The 21,957-nt window shown below is 45.1% G+C and overlaps 1 pseudogene across 1 annotated transcript; it reads right to left on the minus strand.

Annotated features, from left to right (window-relative positions):
- Positions 1 to 213: 213 nt before the first annotated feature.
- On the minus strand, positions 214 to 1,574 carry LOC307114124 (pre-B-cell leukemia transcription factor 2-like; annotated as a pseudogene). The gene has a single exon. The product of its transcript is annotated as a pre-B-cell leukemia transcription factor 2-like (transcript).
- Between the last annotated feature and the right edge of the window lie 20,383 nt (positions 1,575 to 21,957).

The following is a 21,957-nucleotide window of genomic DNA, read 5'->3' on the forward strand; positions in this document are numbered from 1 at the left end:
GGTTGTATATGTATCTATGAGAGAAACAGAATAGTTGTGTATGTGTCTATGAGAGAGAAAGAGGATCTGAAAGATAGGGTTCTGGGCGTGTTTCTGTGTAAGAAATGGGGAGAGAAAAAGATTGAAAAGAAGGGAAAAAAGGGGAAACAGACCGCACCTTCCTCTTAGGGACCCCCTTCTCCTAGCCATGTAGTCAGCAACCCCAGCACTGAGTCAGCTGGGGTAGGGCGACCCCACTTGCCCTTCTCCATCTTGTGCTTCTCTTGTGCCTGGGGCTTGTCCTCTGGATGCCTTTGTCCTCTCGTCAAGAGTCACCTCATGAGCCCCCACCCTGTGGCCCTGAGGGTGAGATCGGTTGGAAGTGTCAGAGTGAATGCTCCCTGGCCCTTCTGTTGGGGACGTCACTGAGGACGGGATCACAGCCTCCTGCCAGCTGCCATTTGGCCTCATTTCCTGAGGGCTGTACATCTGGCCGCCCCCAAGGTTATCTCTGTAGCCCGCTGGGCCCATCGAGTGTCAGAGTGATTCCCCCTGGGAAGCAGGGTAGGAATCTCCGTTGAGCCTGGGCATCCCCAGAAACATGTCTCTGGATCCTGAGAGATTGAAAGAGCCACCAGAGCCTGAGGAGGAAGGGGGTGTCAGGAGCTGGTGCGGCTGTGGGCCTCCTCTTGAAACTTTTTGATATTTTTCTTATAGCGAATCCGCTTGTTGCCAAACCAGTTAGAGACCTGAGAGCCGGTGATGCCACACTTCTCGGCGAGCTCCTCCTTAGCCTCCTCACTGGGATACGGGTCACTCAGGCGGGAATAGAAATGCTCATTGAGGACCTGGGTGGCCTGTTTGCTGAAGTTCAGGCATTTCCGTCTGACATCCAGGAACAACCGGGAGCAAGGATCCTGAACGCCTGGCAGGTGCTCTGTTGGAGCTGCATGTGGATGGCGCTGAACTTGCGGTGGATGATGCTCACCATCCGCTCCAGCTCCTTGGCTGCCACGGGCCACGTGCGGCTCTGCTCCCTCAGCAGGTTCATAACATGGCCGTGAACTCGTTACATGCATGCTCATACTTCTCCAGCTCCGACGGGTAGAGATGGTGGATCTGGGCAAGTTCGCTGCAATAGTCCAAGTGTTGGATGGAGCTGTCAGGGGACATGCCGCCCCCAGATGCTGCTGCAGCTGCAGCTGCTGCCGCTGAGCCCCCCCCCCCCGCCCCCTTTCTCAGGCCCAGCCACGCCTTCTGCCAGAAGCATGTTGTCCAAGCACATAAGCTGGGGCCCACCGGCTCCTCCTCCTGGGAGCTTCGGATGCTGAGGCCGGGCTTCTTGATCTCACCCGGGACGCTGAAGAGCGCTGGCTTCATTCGGTGGCGGTTTAGGGCGTGTTTCTTGGCCTGGGCCCCGTCCAGGCTCTGGTCCGTGATGGCCATTAGCTGCTGCAGAATGTCCCCAAAGTCTTGCTTCCCTTGGCCTCCTGGGACACCCCCCTGCTACCTCCACTGGGAGGTTCACTAGGACCCCCAGGCTCCCCACTCACCAGCCCCAGGCCTCCCAGGCCCCCACCTGGAGGGGGCAGCCCCAGCAGCTACTCATCCAAAGTGGGGGGGGGGCCTGAGGCCCCCTTCCCTGTTCAGCCCCTCCCCCACCTGGTTACTTCCCCCCAAACTTGCCAGGCCGCTGCTCCCTCCACCCCAACCCCTCCCATCTCTTCATCTCCTGGCTCCCCCGGGGCGTGGGGGGGGGTTCACCCCAGCTCTGAAGGGAGACCTGAGGTACCGGCTGGGCCCCCCATGGGAGACCCTGGCCCCCCGCAGTGGAGAAAATGAAGCTGGAGAGAGAGGAGGCCCAGGCGGGGTGTGTGTGAGCGAGAGGGAGGAGCCCTCGTTCCCTCCTTAAAGCTTCCATTGGGGGGTGTTAACCCCCAGCCCAGGGTTCAGCCCTGGCCAGGTGTTCTCTGCCCCCCTTTCCCGGCCACCCTGCTGCCGTCCTGCTCCCATTCCCTGCCGGGGTCGCTGGGCCCAGCGAGGGCGGCCTAGGCCAGCGTGGCCTGGGCGCTGCTGCCGCAAAGCAGGAGCACCTCCGCCCGGAAGGCCTCAGACCGTCCACCCCTCAGCCCAAGGACCCGCCAACGGCCCGCACTGGGTGGGGCTCCCCGCTCCACGTTGCCTGCGTCCTACCCCTCGCCGGCTTGTTCCCTTTCTGTATTTCTGTTTCTCTTCTAGGCCTGCCTTCCTCTCCCTCCCCTTTCTTATCCCCTCCTACTGTGTCCTATCCTACCCGGGGCCTTGCAGCTGCCTGAGCAGAGGGCGGGGACGCAGCCTGCTGATCTGGATGTGACGGTTATGGTGTAATGGATAACTAGCATATTCCTCTCTTATTATATAGGATAAGCACAAATATGTGAGTTTACACACACACACACACACACACGTATTAACCTCACATTAAATAAAAGTTTCTTTATACTCTAGCTTCAAATATTTACAGGTCATTAAAATGTAAGTGTTACAAGCAATGTTATAATAGAATTTCACCAATACTTATACTGGTAGCTATTTATAGTGTTTAGGTTTAATTAAACATGGCATAGAATAGTAAGATTGATAGCAATAAAGAGGAATATTTTATTTTCTGACATCTAAAAACAGGTAACAAAACTGCTCTCCAAGAATCCACATTGTGACTATCGCTAATCTAAAAACCAGCAGGTTGCAAATAACCCTGTCGCCCACTGTCAGCAATATCCATGCAGCTGGAGTCCAGGTCCCTCTTGACCGAGTATGTAGAAAAGGAAGATTCATAACAGCGTGAACATAAAAACCCAACCCTTACTTGTGAGACTGTAAGTGGCTACTCTATGATCTATCAAGATTTTTTTTCTGGTGAGCATTTTGTATATTTTATCAACTCAATTTTCTCTAAAGAAACAAAAATGTTTTCACAGAAATCAATTAAATGAAAGTTAATTTAGTGCAACGGAAGGGCTGATTTTGTAGAAGCCTGACAAACCAGTTTTGTGATGTTGGCTGTATTTTCCATGTTCCCTGAGCCTCCATCTCCTTAATATGAAGTGAGAGTATGTCACCTACCCCCGTTGTAACGTGAGAATGCAACTGATAGTGTGTACAAATTAGGTACTTTGATGAAACTTTCTCTGTGTTTTTTCTTATGGAAAAGTTTGTGTAGAACTGTATTAAATTCTATTATTTGTGTGTTTTTTAATTTTGTAGAATGCATCAGTGAAGTCATCTGGACAAGGAATTTTATTCAGAGAGATATATTTAATAATTCAATTTCCTTAATAGCTACTGGACTATGAAGTTATCAATGTCTTTTTAAATAGCTTGATTAATAAATGACATAAATAAACTGCACATGTTATTATTGTACCCCTCTATAGATAGATGATAGATAGATATAGATCTATAGGTATAGACATAGATATACCCTGTGAAACAGTCAACACAGTAATGAAGATGTTATAACCCCACAAGTGTTCTTCGTGCTGACAATGGTTCCTAAGCCTGCGCCTCCATTAGTAAGTAACTCAAATCTTCCCTGAAGTGTTTTGCACCTGCTCTTCCTACTGTACTAGATGCTCAGACCTTTGGGTATAGTTTGACATGAAACTTGTAGAAATGCTGGGAGCCACCTTGGGGGAGTTCTTCAGGTGGCGTGCATTTTCATCCCTACCCCCATCATGTAGCAGCTACCTCATTTTCTTGATCGTCCACTTTAATCATCTTAATCAACTTTATCTTCCTCTTCGGTCTACTGGTAGAGTTCAATTAACTCGATATTGTCAACTGTCAGTCTCAAATCTTAGTTCAGCTAAGTATTTTCATGCTTTCTTGCTGCAGGTTCAGGAATCCAGGTTGAGAAGTGGAGCAGCAGACACAGTGGTCAGAGGCAGCTCTCCCGTTCCCGCCCATCGAGCGCTCTGGCTCCAAAAGAAACAGCATCCTCTTCTGTTCCCACTCAGAATCGTACGCAGCTCCTGCTGCAAGAGCACAGCTGAGCCTGACCTAAGTTATTATATCTTTTGTATCCTGTTTATCAAGGACGGGTATATCTTTTGCTATGAAATGACTTACTTGCTCAGAGGCAACACTATCAGAAATGAAATACCTTAGAAGGAGCTTCTTCTAATCCTGTGTTAGCATTACAAGTGAAAACGGCAAATAGTGAAGGCAAGTTCATACCCAGATTAAGTGTCTGTACTAATGTGAACAAATTTTTGTTTTCTCCATGATAGAAGTCACTAAGTAAAATCAAACTCAGTGGCCAGCTGTCGCCCGCCATTCCCTCCACTCCACTCACCACTCCACTAGTGATGTGTTTTTAGTCTTCTCCTTGGATGCTGCAGCTGGCTGGGTGGGCGGGCTTGAACAAAGAGATTAGCACTGTTTCAGGTTGTTTCCACAGGAATATCAATGGGCTTCATTCCAGGAGCTCTGGGCACATGAACCGATTCAAATACGGAAATGTTGATCAGGCACTCAAACTCTTGTGCTGACGAAAGATCATTGTTTGGCCAGAACTCAGCTTTTCTGATGTTGGTGCAGTAGTTTGCGTTTTGTGGACATTCGAGGGTTGTCAGTGAAATCAGGGACACCGTAAGCAGTTTGTGCCTTCACAGAGCCCTGTGTGTCAAAGCACTGACATCATCATCTTAGCCCCTGTGGGTGACAGCACCCATTACTCCTGGGGCTGAAACCCTCTGTGGGCCAGGATGGCATCATCCCACTCAGGCCAGGGAAGCCCTTTAATGGCGACATCTCCCACATTTATCTCAGGACTTCTGAGACAAGTGACTCTTTTGTTAAATACACTTTTTAGTTTAGAATGGTTTTAGATTTACAGAAAAATTAGGAAGAGAGAACAGAGTCCTTAAATACTGCAGGCCTTGTCTTTGTTATTATTATCTTACATTAGTGTTGTATGTACACTTTCACAATTAAGCAACGAATATTGATGCATTATTATTAACTAAATTTCACATTTTATTCACATTTCCTTAGTTTTAACTAATGTGTTTTTATCTGTTCCAGGATCCTATCAAAGGTAGATTACAGTTAGTCATCATGGACCCTTAGGGCTAAGAGAATTCCTGAAGTACATTTAAAAATATATATATATACATATATATATATACATATATATATATATATATATATATATATATATATATATATATATACAACACACACACACACACACACACACACATATATATAATAAAAGCATAATATGCTAATTAGGCCAGACGTCCTTCTGGACGACCTTCCAGATGAAGCCAGGGCTGTGAGGGAAACCCGGGTCCTGGGTGCCAGAGGGAAGCCAGTGCCGGCAACCGGGGGAGGGAAGGCCTACTATTGCACAAATTTTGTGCATCGGGCCTCTAGTGTGTGTGTGTGTGTGTGTGTGTGTGTGTGTGTGTGTATTATTGATTTCAGAGAGGATAGGAGAGGGTGAGAAGGATAGACACATCAATGATGTGAGAGAATCACTGATCGGCTGCCTTCTGCATGACTTCCACTGGGGAACGACTTAGCAACCTTGGCATGTACCCTGACCGGGAATGGAATCATAATCTCCTAGTGATGCTCAACCATTGAGCCACTCCAGTCAGGCAAATGAAGTACATTTCAAGGTTATTGGCACTACTGGATATATTTATCAATGTCATTATTATGAAGATTCCTTTGATCCTTGTGATGGATATAATAAATGAATAGGTTAATAACCTGACTTCCCTTAGTTCAAAATACACCAAGGCTGACTTTATGATTCAGTCAGGCAAACAATATGAACTATTTCCCAGTCATCAACCTAGCTTAATGCATTAAAATTCATTTTTATGAACACCCATAACGATAGATCCAACCTGATCTGAAATTCTGTTCCTCTTTGTTTTGCGTCGTATCTATAGCATCTGCTCCTGCGTGTACTCCCCAGAATTCTGCCAGTATGGAAATCTGAAGTTCTTTTGATGTTCAAAACGTTTCCTCTGAGGCTGACTCTCTATAGGTTCCTTGGGTGACACCTGGATCTGGACCAGCACTGAGAGTGTTGTGGTGAGGCCTGAGGAAGGCTCGCATCCTCTTGTGAGATATGTCTGTGAAGATGCAGGCAGGGAAACAAACTCCTCCAGGTCCTGGGGATGACATTGTGCGAGAAGCTGGGGAAGGGAGGGTCCACGTGCGAAGATGAAGGACAAAGGGAACTCACTCACCTGACCTCCTTGTTCCCAGGTACATCAGAGAGCATCTCTGGACCATGAGTGAATGGAGAGCTTGACCTCTGACCATGGCCAGGAAGCTGCTGAGCCAAGCCTTCCAGAACCGCCACTGCATGGCCCGCTCCAGCAAAGAGAGGGTTCCTCCTCCCCAAGTAGCTCGGCTCAGAATCTAAGTCTGTCAGAGCTGGGGTGGTTGTCAGAATGAAATCAAGTACCCTTCCTGCCAGGCAGATATCAGACATGTATTGTTAGCTTTCCAGTCTCTTCAATTTCCAGTTTCAGAATCCTGCCAGGAGGTAGTGTGGGGAGGATAGTAAGCAATCCACACCCAGTGGTTGCTAAAGAGGCTTAGCCCATTGAAAGCACCAGCTGCCTGCTAGGAGTCATGATCGAGGATGTCCAGGAGCCGGGCTAGCAGGAACTCCCGCCCCGATGCCTGCGAGCCGCAGTGCCCGGGGCTCAGCTGCAGCTCCCCCAGCAATGTGCTGCCTCCTCACCATTTGGCCTCATTGGCTGTGGCTCTGGTTTCATAAACCCCTCCCTGTGGTTCTTCAGGTTTCCTCAACATTCTTTAAGCTGCTTTTATTGTTGAAATCAGATAAGGTTTCTATTGCTTGCAATTAAGTAACCCCAAATCTCATAAATGGAATGATTGTTTCCTTTGTCATCTCTACAGAAGACATTATCTATAGAAAAGAGTAATAGGTAGTTTTCTGCAGACAGATTAATGTCAGGACCATGGGCAAGGCCATCAAAGACAAGCCCTGCAGAATATGGAATTGTCACTTTGTAGACATTTCATTGGCACATATTCCATGCAACATATAGATTTCAGATCACATTCATGATGTGCCTAAGTTGCAATTGCATGTACAGTCTGTATGGACATCGTTATAATCCCAAAGGTAAGACTTGTGCATCATAAAGTAAGCATATCTTTTCTCAGAACATTGGAAGGCGGTATGTGTTATCATGGACACCATGCATGAGGATCTGCAGGTCACTTACATTTTACTGGTTTCAGATTTCTCATCTGTTAAATGGGGAAGCAAACAATCTCTTTAAACAATGTCTCTAAATCTATGATAATGTGTAATTTTAATAATGTAAATGTTTATACATTAAAGATAGTTTCAAAAACTATAAAGTTGTATCAATCATATTGGGCATACACTATTGCTCAGAAAAGATACTTCTCTGTCACTATTTTATAGGCAATACTTTGTTTAAAATGGGCATTAACTGATTTCCTGAAAGCAATTGGCCAAAGCTGATCTGTCATTTGTTCCAAGTGAAGTCTGCTTTCTCTCATATTTGGGTTCAGATTCCTCCAAAATGTGTTCTCCATCATGCATGTCAAATAAATAAATATCAATGAGTAGGGGATCTAGTCTATTTATAAAAATTCCAGTGTCAAGCCTTGGCCAGTTTGGTTTCGTGGTTAGAGTGTCAGCCCACGGGCTGATGGGTCCTGGGTTGATTCCTGATCAAGAACACGTACCTTGGTTGCAGGTTCTATTCCTGGGCCCATTTGGGGTGCATGCAGGAGGCAACCAATCCATGTGTCTCTCTCACATTGATGTTTCTCTCTGCCTCTCTCCCGCCCTTCCATTCCCTCTAAAAAAGTCAACGGAAGAATATTCTCTGGTGAGGGTTAACAACAACAAACATTCCACAGACAAAATTTCATAGGCCTGGTGTTGTGACCCAAAATCAGACATCATAATTATAGATTTCCGGATAAAAGGTAGTCAGCGGGGAATGTAGGTAAAAACTCGCCCACTATGGGCCACCAGTGTCCACTTAACCTGACATCCCGGGCAGCAACTGCGCCCTCACTTTCTGGGCTCTCCACGCAGGAATCCGAGCTCCCGGAGGTGTGAAGGGCAAGTCGGTGCAGGTCCGGGAGAGTTCCTCCGGGTCCCAAGGAAGGCTCTGCTTTCTGCTCACCACCAACCACTGCTCAAGGCCCAGGCGAGGCCACATCTCATCTGAAAAGCGCTCCCTCCCTCCAACCCACGTCGACTGAGAGCAGCTGTCAGTCCTACAGCAGCCGTGGGTCCACAGTACGGCGGCTCCAATATGTTTGTCACCTGCCACATCCCAGCAGCCCCCTCTGATGCCAACGGCGGTGTGACCTACAGTTCCTCCCTGATGCCTGGGGCCACGTTGGCCTTGATTAGGGGACCTTTTCCTGCAGGGCCTCCCTCAGCTGGGGAAGCTGGGAGGCGGGTAAGAGTTGGCGATTGTTGCTATCAATCTAATGACTGCCTCTTGCAGATGGGAGTCTGAGCATATTCTCATAACTCGCCCACTTCGTACTCGGTGACGCTGAGGCCAAAATCTGCACAGCCGTCTCCTGGCTCCCACTCACCAGGCTCTTCACGCCCCAAAGGGGCCGTTGGAAGCCCAACTAGAGATGGAGGCCAACCGGTAACCGCAGCTGCTGGAGCCACATCAGGGCGAATGGGCCACAGGGAACCTCAGCGCCCCCGCACCACCCCGCACCCAGCCCCGTGTCCCTCCCTCTCCACAACCCTGAAAACCGCAGCGAGCGCAGGAGTCGCAGGGGCCAGATCCTGGTTGACACTTGGAAATTTAGGTCTATATAAAGTTTGCAGAATTTGTCTTTAAATATTAAGCATCTTCATAAAGCATTTTGAACAATTTTCTTTAAACCAGAACCATGTAAACTAAAAAGCCATCTTCAAAAATGTATTTTCTAATATACATAATTAGATGAGGCCAACATCATCCGGCATCCTTTATAGTCTATATATCACAAAAACATGTAAATCGTCCCCAGTGCGCCCAAGGATGCATGTGAAACTCTGCCTGAGTGGACCTAGCGTGCAGAATTTGAATATAAACTATAAACTATTAATGTACAGCTTTGTTGCTAGCAATACAAATTGAATGCATCACTTTGCCTCTGAGAGAAGGATGCTAAAGAATATTCTGAGGACAATAAAGTTTAGTACCAAGTTTAATGTTTTATAATTCACTGAAATAAATTTGGAAAAATCACACCTTCCTAAGTCTAATAGGTGCCTATTATGTATCTACCTACCTAGCTAACACTCTAGCTCTATAGATTCTCATTTTTCCCGAGTATGTGGCCCTGATAGCCGATTAACAATATTTATTGGGAATTTTCAGCCTAGGTAAACAGATTTATTCTTCCAAATACACCATTGTTTGAAGGTCATTAGCAATGCATAATGTGTGGAGACTCTGTCTTCATGACTCTGTTTTATAAGCCAGCAGTTATGCCAAGGGAGTAATTTACAACCCAAATCATGGACCTCATGCAACATTATGGCAATTTCTGAGGAATCAAAGTGTGAATAAACACAATAACTTACGTTTATGTACTTTATGTTGTAAGTTTGGAGAGTTAAAAGGCAATGCGAAGCAGTGGTTAGGAACAATCGAAGCAGACAGGAGCCCTGGCCCGGGAGCTCAGTTGTTTTGAGCGTTGTCCCAATAGGCCTAGGTTGCTATTTCCACCCAGGTCAGGGCACATACCTAAGTCAACCAATGAATGCATCATAAGTGGAACAACAAATCTCTCTCTCTCTCAAAAATCAATTTCAAAAAGCAGTAAGGGGAAAATTTATAATAATAAAAGTGTAAAATGCTAATTAGACCAGACAGCCAAACGACCTTCCCAATGTCCTTCTGGACAACCTTCCTTCCGGATAAAGCTGGGGCTGTGAGGGCGGAGCCCCTTGCACAAATTTCATGCACCAGGCTTCTAGTATATATATGTGTGTGTGTATTTGTAAGAATACTGGCGAGTGCACATGATTGGTGTCATATATGGAGCCTTATCTAGGACACACTACTGCCTTGCTTCCCCAATGTTCAGCATTTTGAATTAATTTTGAGCTGACAACCTACAACAAATTATATAACATTGTATATGGAATGCAAGGACTTTTGGAACCAACGACCCCCAAATGATGTAAACATAATGTTGATTTAATACCATATGAACTGTGTATTATTGAAAAACATTGTTGAAATTCACAAATATTTGGAGTATAAACTTATCCACTGTACTTCAGAGAGCTCCTTACTATTTGTAATGATTATATAAATTATTTTTGTGGGAGAGCACTAAGAATAGTATCCTATTAAAATGAGAGAAAATTATGTGTATTATAATAAAGAATCCTGACTTTGAGCAGGTACCAGATTTGTATAACCAAGAATTACAGGGAAATATAAAATTTAATACTGAATTTTAGAGCATACTCAAAACATTCACTAAAGTGCCATCTGTATATTCCAAAATAGACACATGGATTTTTTTAATGCCCCTAATTGCAAGTTCTTTAAGACAACTTGAATGAAAATTAAAGATCAAATTAGAGACAAAGAGCTGTTACAGCATTTCCTACAACACCAATGAGGAAACAAATAAAGCGATGTGACTCTGAGTCCCACAGCCAGCATCCCAGGGCTGGAGCCGTCATCCAGTTCCCTGGCAACCAGAAGGTAGTGTTCATGATTCTAATCTATGCTCCATGCCTCACAGGCTTTTAGGCCCTCAGCAAATCATTTAAACTCTGTCATAGTTTTCCTATTTAAAAAAGGAGGAGAAAAGAACAACAAAAAAAGATAATGCATCATGAGATTCTGTGAGGATGATAAAAAAGATAAACAAACTTGTGAGCTCAGTGGGTTAAGGAATTAGTGTAACGTTATGCTTTGCACACAGAAATTTTAAATAATTACAGTATTAGCTCTCATTTCTATTGTATTCTCTAGTATTGATAGTATGACTCCCAGCACAATTGAGTGTTCACTGGACCTGATTGGCAATTTCAGCCATTAATGTAGACATTCCTTGGTCACTATATAAATATCCATCATCAAATAACTTGCAGGGAAGGACCCTGTCCCCTGGTGTCATGACCATGGCATGGCCTCACTGGGACCTTATATTGACTCTGCACTATTAGTACAATTAACTTATTGTGGGTTCTCTTAAAGCCTTGTCCTTTCCCCCTTTTCTGTAGCTAAAGTAGCAATTTTAAAAGCCTGTTTCTAATTAAATTGTTAACTATTTGGTACATGTACCAGCTGAAATAGTTGAACATTGTCTGAGAAAAACCCCTCAGCCATGCTGTTGTCTCTTTCAATTCACACAGGAATCCCCTCTCCTCCCCCCGCCATATGTTCTCTCCATTTCCAAACAACTGGTTCATATCTTCTCCTCCCACCTCAGACTTCTGGTCCTGCTCTCTGTGACTCCTCACTTGTAAGGGCTAAGGCATTATGTCATGCTAAGCGAAAGGTCAGACAGAGCAACGTAAGAGCCATATGATCTCATTCATATGTGTGGGATACAAAACTGGGAGCAACAAATGAACAAGCAAAAGTAACAAACAGAAACTCATAGACACAGACAGCAGTATGGCGGTTACCAGAGGGTGGGGGTGGGGGAGTAGCAAAGACTGAAGTGGGTAGAGTACATGGTGACCAGAGCATATTTGACCTTAGGTAGTGGGCACACAAAGCAATGTACAGATCATGTACCATATAATTGTACACATGAAACATATAATTTTATTAACCAACTAGGGGCCCAGTGCACGAATTCACGCACCTTGAAAGGAACTGTGGGCTGCGAGGCTGCGGTGGGCACAGGGGCGGGTCTCGGCCTATCATCTGTGCCCCCACCTTGCCCCTCCCACCACAGCCCCCAATCCCCTGTCTGCCTGCAGTCCCATTCCTGCCACCACTGCTCCCACATGCTAACAGTGCCAGCCCTGCTCTCACCCGCGGAGGACACTGAGCGATTGGGGCCAGCGCCAGCAGGGGGTGCGAGCAGGGCTGGCACCCTCAGGGGCAATCAGAGCTGGCAGCTACCACTTGCACCCACTGATGGTGTGGAGCAATTGGGGCCAGCACCAGCAGCAGGTGCAAGTTGGGCGGCCCCTCAGGAGCAGTGGGAGGTGGAGAAGCCCTCAGGGGCCATCAGGGCTGAGAGCCGCTGCTCACACCTGCTGATGATGCCGAGCAATTGAGACTGGTGCTGGGCACCAGCAGTGGGTGCAAGCAGTGGCTCCAGTAGGACCGCACACATTAAACTTCCTCATGAAAATCAAAGCAACCTGAGCTCCTTCATTTACTCACCAATAAATCTGTATGTGCCCTCACCTGGCCCCACCCTCTGCATTTCCTGCAGTTACAGGGGCAGCTGGCTCCTCCCCCAATAAGGCAACACCTGCACCTGGACCCTGGGTCCCATCCCCCACACCCCTCAAGTAGCTGCTGCTGTAATGCTCCCCTCTCCTCGTGGGTTATTCATCTATTCCTCTGTACTTAATGCAAGGACGGTGCTCTTGTATTCACCCATTACAGACAAGACGAAGCAAGGCAGGTTACAACTTCTGTTCACCCCACACTCCCCTGTGCAACAGTTACTACCCTTTAACTTTCACAGGAAAATGCCTACAGTCACCAAATCTGCCTCTTTAACTTCCAGTTTCCTCCCCCTGTTCAGAATTCATTGTGTCCAAATGGTGCTGCTGAGAGTAACCCTCTCAAGATCACTGAGGGCTCGTATGTGCTATGCATGGCCCCTCTCTGTCTGCATTTTAACTGATCTTCAGATGGAATTTTTAACATGTGAACACTCCCTGCCTTTTATTGTTTTTTCTTGTTGCTGATGACACCTTATGCATGTTTTTCTTCTACTCATTGGTTACTCCATAACATCCTTGTATGTTCAAATATAAATGTTATAGCTGCCCAGATTAGACCAGAAATCACTTTTCTCTTTTCTCTGACAAAAATTATATACTTGGCCCTGGACTTAAAATGAATTTATTGGTATTTATATAATATTGACTCCCAATTTTACATCTCTAGCACTGACTTTTTTGTTTAAATTTTGTTATTTTATTTTACCAGATCAAATAAATTTTGATTTAGTATAATTTGGCTACCTTGCCATTATTTCAGATATCATATAGCTAAAAGAGAAACCTTAACTTCATTCCTAAAATAGAAGCATGTAAACAAACAAAAGCCAGATCCCACCCACACCATCTGAGAACAGGACTTAACTGATCTTACTTCTACTCTTGCTCCCCGTAATCTCTCCTCTCATGTGGCCATAACATAAAAACCACAAGTCATATTTCTGTTTAAGATCCAAAAAATCATATAAGATGAAATGATATACTCAATCCAACAGAAGGCAGAAAAAAAGAAAGGAAAAGAAATAACATGAGACAACAATTATCAAAATGATACATTTGAACCTAAAAATATCAAAAATCATATTAAGTTAGAGGTATTGAAAGGAATCCTATCTAATAAAAGAGTAATATGCAAATTGACCATCACTCCAACACACAAGATGGCTGCCCCCATGTGGACACAAGATGGCCACCACAAGATGTCCAGCAGGGGAGGGCAGTTGGGAGGGACCAGGCCTGCAAGGGAAGGCAGGTGGGGGCAATCAAGCCTGCAGGGGAGCGAAGTTAGGGGTGACCAGGATGGCAGAGGAGGGAAGTTGGGGCGACCGGGCCTGGGGGAAGGGCAGTTGTGAGGGGACCCAGGCCTGCAGGGGAGAGCAGTTAGGGGTGACCAGGCCTGAAGGGCAGGGCAGTTAGGAGCAAACAGGCTGACAGGGGAGCAGTTAGGCATTAATCAGGCTGGCAGAGGAGTGGTTAGGGGGTGATCAGGCTGGCAGGCAGAAGCAGTTAGGGGCAATCAGGTAGGCAGACAGGCGAGCAGTTGGGAGCCAGCAGTCCTGGGTTGTGAGAGGGATGTCTGACTGCCAGTAGGATCGGGCCTAAACGGGCAGTCGGACATCCCTCTAGGGGTCCCAGAGGGAAGAAGGTGCAGGCTGGGCTGAGGGACACCCACCCCCTGCACAAATTTCGTGCACTGGGCCTCTAGTATCCTCTCTAATAAAATGGTAATATGCAAATTAACCATCACTCCGCTACATAAGCCACGCCCACCAGCCAAGCCACGCCCACCAGCCAATCAGGACACATATGCAAATTAACCCCAATCCAAGATGGCTACAGCCACAGAGGGCAAGGTTTCCCAGGTAACAGAGTAAGCCAAGCTTTCCTATAGCTGTTGAAGGCCTAAGCCTCCACTCAAGCTACAAAGTTTCAATTATAGAAGGTAAACAAATTCAAACAAATGGCGGCAGAATGGAGCTTGAGAGAGCAGGCCAGGGTTGCCGCCGGCAACAGGGGAAGCAAAGCTTTCCGCACACCCTGGCCGGGCTCACCCGCTTAAGGCTACAAAGTTTCAATTATAGAAGGTGAATTAACTGCCACAGAAATGGCTGCCGGAGCCCCAGGCTTGGCTCCGCTCCAGGCTACAAAGTTTCAATTGTATTAGGAAAATAAATTCCAGATACCAGGACCTCCCCTTGGGTTGCCAGGGGGCGTGGCTGGCCTGCAAATCACCACAGGCCCCTCGCTCAGGCCGCCCCCCACCCCAAGGGAACCCCCACCCTTATCTGTGACACCCTTCAGGGCAAACCAGCTGGCCCCCACCCGTGCACCAGGCCTCTATCCTATCTAATAAAAGAGTAATATACAGATTGATCATCACTGCAACACACAATATAGCTGCCCCCATGTGGTCAAAGATCCTGCCCCCATGGGGACACAAGATGGCCACTACAAGATGGCCAGCAGGGGAGGGCAGTTGGGAGGCACCTGGCCTGCAAGGGAGGGCAGTTGTGAGGGACCAGGCCTGCAAGGGAGGGCAGTTGGAGGTGATCAACCCTGCAGGAGAGGGCAGTTAGGGGTGACCAGGCCAGCAGAGGAGGGAAGTTGGGGGCAAACAGGCTGGCAGGGGAGCAGTTAAGCATCAACCAGGCTGGCAGCGGAGTGGTTAGGGGGTGATCAGGCTGGCAGGCAGAAGCGGTTAGGGGCAATCAGGAAGGCAGGCAGGCAAGCAGTTGGGAGCCAGCAGTCCTGGATTGTGAGAGGGATGTCCGACTGCCCGTTTAGGCCCGATCCCACGAGGATCGGGCCTAAACGGGCAGTCGGACATCCCTCCAGGAGTCCCAGATTGGAGAGGGTACAGGCTGGGCTGAGGGACAACCCCCCGCCGTGCACGAATTTCATGCACCAGGCTTCTAGTTTTATAATATTGCATGGAAAAGTAATACAAACCTATACTCTCTGCATGAAACCCACTTTATATAGAAAAACACAAATAGATGAAAATTTAATGGATAGAGACAGAAAATAAAATAGTCCTCACCAGAGGCTGGAGTGGGGAAAGGGCAATGTTATTTTTTTAAGGGAATAGTGTTTCAGTTTAGGATAAGAAAAAGGTCTAGAGGTGGACCATGTGCATTGGTGATGGCTGAGAAACATTGTGACTGTTATTATGGTGCCAAATTATATATTTATACATAGTTACAATAGTAACTATTTATGTAAAGCATCCCAGGCTAACACTAAATAAAAGAATGTTGAAGTGGAAAGATAAATGTTAGACAAAGTAGAATTTGTAACAAATAATATTATCAAAGAAAAATATAATTTTATCCAAATACAGCAATAAGTTCATCAATAAAATAAAAATATTTTAAACAGATATGCACCTAAAGTATAATCAGGAATTTCAGTTCACCTCTCTCAAAACTGACAAAACAAGTAGACAGAATAATGTTATGGCTATATCACATTTAAGCAATCCTAGCAAACAACACGACCTAAGTGACTTTCAAGAACATTCTACCGAACAACAGCAGAATAGAATACACATTATTTTTACGTGCATGTGGAAAACATATAAAATAATTTTCTGGGTCATAAAAAATGTTTCATAAAATTGAAAGGACTCAAATGAAAAAAAATATGTTTTGTAACTACATTGGGATTAAACTAGAACTCAGTTATAGAAAGATACCTGAGAAATCCCCCCAAATTAAAAACTGAACAACACATCTGTACATTAAAAAATGGGTGAAAGAAAAAAAGAAAAGTTAGAAAGTATTTTGAACTGAATGGAACTGTAAGCACAATATATAAAAATTTTTGGCATAAAGGTAAAAGTATACAGAGGGAAATTTATAGTATCAAACAACTGAAGACTTAAATCTATAGTTCCTATATGAAACCCACTTTCATAGAAAGATATAAATAACTCAAAAGTTAATGGATAGAGACAGAAAATAGAATAGTGTTTATCAGAGATGAGATAGAGAAAAAGATGTTACATCAGTGGCCTCAGTTACCTTTTTAAGGCATTAGAAAAAAATAATATTAATAAAAATTAAAATATGGTAATAAAAATCAAAGCGAAAACAAAACAACAGAAAAAATAAAATAAAATGCTGTTTTTGAGATCAATGAAATTGACAAAACTTTATGCATGCTCATAAGAAAAGAATTGAGAAAATACACAAGTTACCAATATAAAATAAGATACGTCATCTCTACTGACTACACAGATATTACTTAGATAATAAGGGCATGATATGAATAAATGCAACTCAATAAGTTTGACATAATAGATGCAATAGACCAGTGGTCGGCAAACTCATTAGTCAACAGAGCCAAATACCAACAGTACAACGATTGAAATTTCTTTTGAGAGCCACATTTTTTAAACTTAAACTTCTTCTAACGCCACTTCTTCAAAATAGACTCGCCCAGGCCGTGGTATTTTGTGGAAGAGCCACACTCAAGGGGCCAAAGAGCCGCATGTGGTTCGCGAGCCGCAGTTTGCCGACCACTGCAATAGACAAATTCCTTGTGAAACAGAAATAACCAAACATCATCCATACCCCACTGACTACAGTTCTTTAAAAAGTTAAATTTGTGGCTAAAAGCCTTCATAGAAAGAGAGCTCCAGGACCAGCTGGTCTCACTGGTGAAATCTACCGAAAAGTGAAGAAAGAAACAATTTCAATTTTACACAAATTCTTCCAACAAATTTGAGAGGAAGGAAATTTCACAGACCATTCTCTGTAGTCAGTGTCAGTCTGATACCGAAACCCAGCAAAGACATTACAAGAAAAAACCAAGAAACTGATGTCCCTCATAAATAGAAGTAAAAAATCTTCATAAAAATTTAGCAAATCAACTTAAACAATATACAAAAAGGATAACACATCTTGATTAAATGGGGTTTATGCAAGAACTAGAGGCCCGCTGCATGACATTCGTGCAGGGGGTGGTGGGGGGGTCCCTCAGCCCGGCCTGTGCCCTCTCGCAGTCCAGGATCGCTTGGGGGATGTCTGACTGCTGGGGAGCTGGCCTAACCTGGAAGTCAGACATCCCCCAAGGGGTCCTTAGTGCTGCCATGGAGGTGGGAGAGGCTCCTGCCACTGCTGATGCACGTGCCAGCCATGAGCCCAGCTCCTGGCTGAGCAGAGCTCACCCTGTGGGAGTGTACTGATGACCAGGGTCAGCTGCTGCATTGAGCATCTTCCCCCTGGTGGTCAGTTGCGTCATAGCGACCAGTCATTCTGCTGTTCAGTCAATTTGCATATTAGTGTTTTATTATATATGATTACAAGGTGCTATTAACATTCAAAAACCAACCAAGATGATTCACCATATCCATATAATAAATAGGTAATATGCAAATTGACCATCACTCCAACACAAGATGGCTGCCCTCATGTGGTCAAAGATGGCTTCCCCCATGTGAACACAAGATGGCCACCACAAGATGGCCTGCAGGGGAGGGAAGTTGTGGGCAGTTAGGGGTGACCAGGCCAGCAGAAGAGGGCAGTTGGGGGTGACCAGGCCAGCAGAGGAGGGCAGTTGGTGGAGACCAGGCCAGCAAGGGAGGGCAGTTAGGGGTGACCAGGCCTGCAGGAGAGGGCAGTTGGGGGGACCAGACCTGCAGGGGAGGACAGTTGTGGGGACCAGGCCTTCAGGGGAGGGAAGTTAGGGGTGACCAGGCTGGCAAGGGAGGGATGTTAGGGGCAATCGGACTGGCAGGGTAGGGCACTTAGCGGTGACCGGGCCTACAGGGGAAGGTACTTGGGGGCAACCAGGCCTGCAGGGAAGGGCAGTTAGGGGTGACCAGACCAGCAGGGGAGGTCAGTTAGGGGCAATTGGGCCAGCAGGAGAGCAGTTAGCATTGATCAGGCTGGCAGGGGAGTGGTTAGGGGGTGATCAGGCTGGCAGGCAGAAGCAGTTAGGGGCAATCAGGCAGGCAGGTGAGCGGTTGGGTGCCAGCAGTCCTGGATTGTGAGAGGGATGTCTGACTGCCCGTTTAGGCCTAAATGGGCAGTCAAACATCCCTCGAGGGGTCCCGATGGAGAGGGTGCAGGCTGGACTGAGGGACACATACACACACCCATGCACGAATTTTGTGCACCGGGCCTCTAGTTAACAAATAAATAAGAAAAAACAATATGCTCAGATCAATAAAGGGAGACAAAAACATTAGGCAATATCTACTATACATTCCTGATAAGCACTTTCAGAAAACTAGAAATAGAAGGGTAGTCTTTAATCTTGACAAAGGACAGCTAGGAACAACCTACAGCTAAACATTTACTTACTTGTAAAGACTAAATGATCAGGAATCACACAAGGGTGTCCCCTCTCATCACTGCTTTTCAGTACTGTGCTTAGGATCCAACCTGCTCAGTGAGAGAATATAAAGCTCACTCCATCAGAAGAGAGGTAGTCTGTGTGTGCAGGGGGCGTGGCGTGGTCTCGCATCTTACAACTTACTGAAAGCAACTATCCACAAAAACCCTGAGGAACAAGCTAACATGGAACATATAGCAACTGCTCTTTAAAATGTAAAATAGATGGAAATAATGTGAGCTCACACAGCAATTGACTATTTACAGGAGTTCCACATAAGTTCTATACCATGTAGGTTCATTTGGTTTATTTTCTTCTAGATCTCAGTGACTGCTCAGGGTATGTCATGAATGAAATACAGCAAACCCTCCATATAAAGGACTAATTCAGGTGAGGAGGTGTCTGTTAAAGCCCCAAGTCCATTCTATAATACAGTAGGTTCCCTGAATGCATATATTAAAAAATAGACAATTAGTTTACCTGTTTTTATTTATGTAGACTCATTTGTGCAATTCAAATTAAACATGTATAAAAGGATTAATTTCACAGACAAGATTTCTACATGTATTACTGTAATTTTGCATGTATATGAATAGATCCAGTAAGTGGGTGCATTCAACAGTCACTGTGAGTAAGAAATGCACAGGGCTGGGGCGTGGCTTAGTGCATGTGGAAACACAGGCCCACATGTGTTAAAATTGCTTCAGAAAGTCATTAGAGAACATGTGACTGCATGTGTTCCAATGTCATGATGTGCTATCATTCCTCGAACATTGTTTACAGGTAGTGACTCTTGGATTTAAACGTGTAGACTATAGTTGTAGGTATCAAATATTTATTTATGTTTGTAAAATTATTACAGTGTTTTTTCCAGCATATGGCCTATTTGCTAACATTTGTTACAAATAACAGTGAATTAATAACAAAAAAATAACCTGCTAATTTAATTATAAACAAATATTGGTTTAAAGCATTTTAAAGTTAACAGGGTGTTAATTTTCACAGACGACATATGGAATGGAGATTTTGCCCTTAAATCTGAAGTTCATTACGTCGAGGTCCACAAAGTTGAGGGTTTACTGTACAGGCATAATGTAAAGATTAACTATATTAAATGATCATAATTTGAATCAAGAAACTTGACAGAGCCGAAACCGGTTTGGCTCAGTGGATAGAGCGTCGGCCTGTGGACTCAAGGGTCCCAGGTTCGAATCCGGTCAAGGGCATGTACCTTGGTTGCGGGCACATCCCCAGTAGGGGGTGTGCAAGAGGCAGCTGATCGATGTTTCTCTCTCATGGATGTTTCTAACTCTCTATCCCTCTCTCTTCCTCTCCGTAAAAAATCAATAAAATATATTTTAAAAAAAAGAAAAAAAAGAAAAAGAAACTTGACAGAGACAGAAGAGCCTAGAAACAGGTTTCACATGACTTTCCCCTAAGGAACCCTTTTCTTTTTTTAAACATGGATTCGTTTGCAGGAGAGCGTTGTCAGTTTTCACCCGAGAAAGGAGACTGGTTTCCATGTTACCGGGACTGCAGCCCAATGGGCGAGTCCGCCTTCTCCATCTCCACCGCCTTCCATCTGGGCTCCCGGCGGCCACAGTCTGTCCCTGCACTCAGCCCCTTTGAGTCAGTGGAAACTCCCTGATCCAATCAGCAGCACGAGGGTGTGAGGCCGGGTGGAGAAAGTGACCCTCGAGATAGCATTGCTCTTGAAATTGGAAAATTATCTCAGTTATTACTGAACTCAGGAAGCACGTTTCTATTTCGAGGGCAGCGAGGTTGTGTGTGAAAGAGTGTTTCTAACGCGGCCTCCCTATTCAGCCACTCACTGGTGCATGAAACCTGAAGGGAGGCCCAGGAATGAAGATAATGAAAAAACAGTAAATAGAATCGTTTTAAAGCAGTTTATTAAACTGGTTATTATGTGTAACCGGTTCTGAAACTACTGGAATAAAAAGAAGAGAGAGCGAAAACTACCATTTCCATTTTTAAATGACTTGCGAAAACTAACTTATTAAAAATTAAGTGAAGTAATGCTAATTACATATTTTACATATTGGTAAAATAATATAACACTTAAATTTGGCTTTTTCACCAATTTTAGTGTAAAATACAGCAGCATTGATTGCATTCACAATACAGTACAGTCCTCACCACTATCTGCTTTCCCCCCGCAGAAGCCTGTACCCATTAAGCAACAACTCCTCGTCCGCTCTGCCCCAGCGCCTGGTAACCTCGCATCTATCTCTGTCTCTTTGCACTTGCCTAGTCTAGATATTTCATGTCTGTCCTTTGTACCTGGCTGATTTCACTTAGCATAATATTTTCAAGGTCCATCCATGTTGCAGCATGAACCATGCCACTCATTTCTGTGGCTGAACAGCCCACATATTATATAATGCATTGTGCTTTTCCATCCTTGGTGGAGAAAGCTTTAGGTTGTTCCCACCTGCTGGCTATTGTAAATAATCCACTACAATCATGTACATGAATGTCGGGCTGAACTCTAGTTTTCCACACCTCTCTGGCCTTTAGAACTAGTCGGAACTGAAGTGGTGCTGTTCTTGCAGTCAGCGCCCTTTCAGTCTTAAAGCTGCCCTATTGGAGGCCGTGCGCGCCTCCTCTCCTTCTCCAGGTGTTTATGAAACTCTACAAGGTAGGACATATTCATAGCGCACTAAAAGCCAAAGGCTTGGGGTTGCATTTATTTCCCCTCTGTGCTCATCTCACACCCATGTGCTGTATAGGGTGTCCCAAAAATGTATACACACTGTAACAGCTGATAGCCCAGTTTTGAAACTGAAATGTATTTTAATAAACACTGCCTTTATAATTATTCAAAGTGAGTGCACACACTTTTTGGGACACCCTGTATTGCGTATCTTTTCTGTGAGGAAATGAACGTGTCCTGTTCTGATACACTGAGAGGGTAAACAAAGTCCGTCACTCGGCAGATATTTTCAGTATCTACTGCTCTTCCATGCATTAGACCCAACTCAATTATGGGATTGGGAATTTCAGAAAAAAATTCATAACAATTAGTAATAATAAGACAGTTGTGGGCCAGAATAGAATTATACAATACATCCGAAATGTGAGACTATTGAAAGAATAGAAGCTTGGCAATTTTCCTAGTTTCTACCCATGAGCAAAGAATAATG

The sequence above is a fragment of the Cnephaeus nilssonii genome (genome assembly GCF_951640355.1).
Source record: "Cnephaeus nilssonii genome assembly, chromosome: 18".
Lineage (NCBI taxonomy): Eukaryota > Metazoa > Chordata > Mammalia > Chiroptera > Vespertilionidae > Cnephaeus > Cnephaeus nilssonii.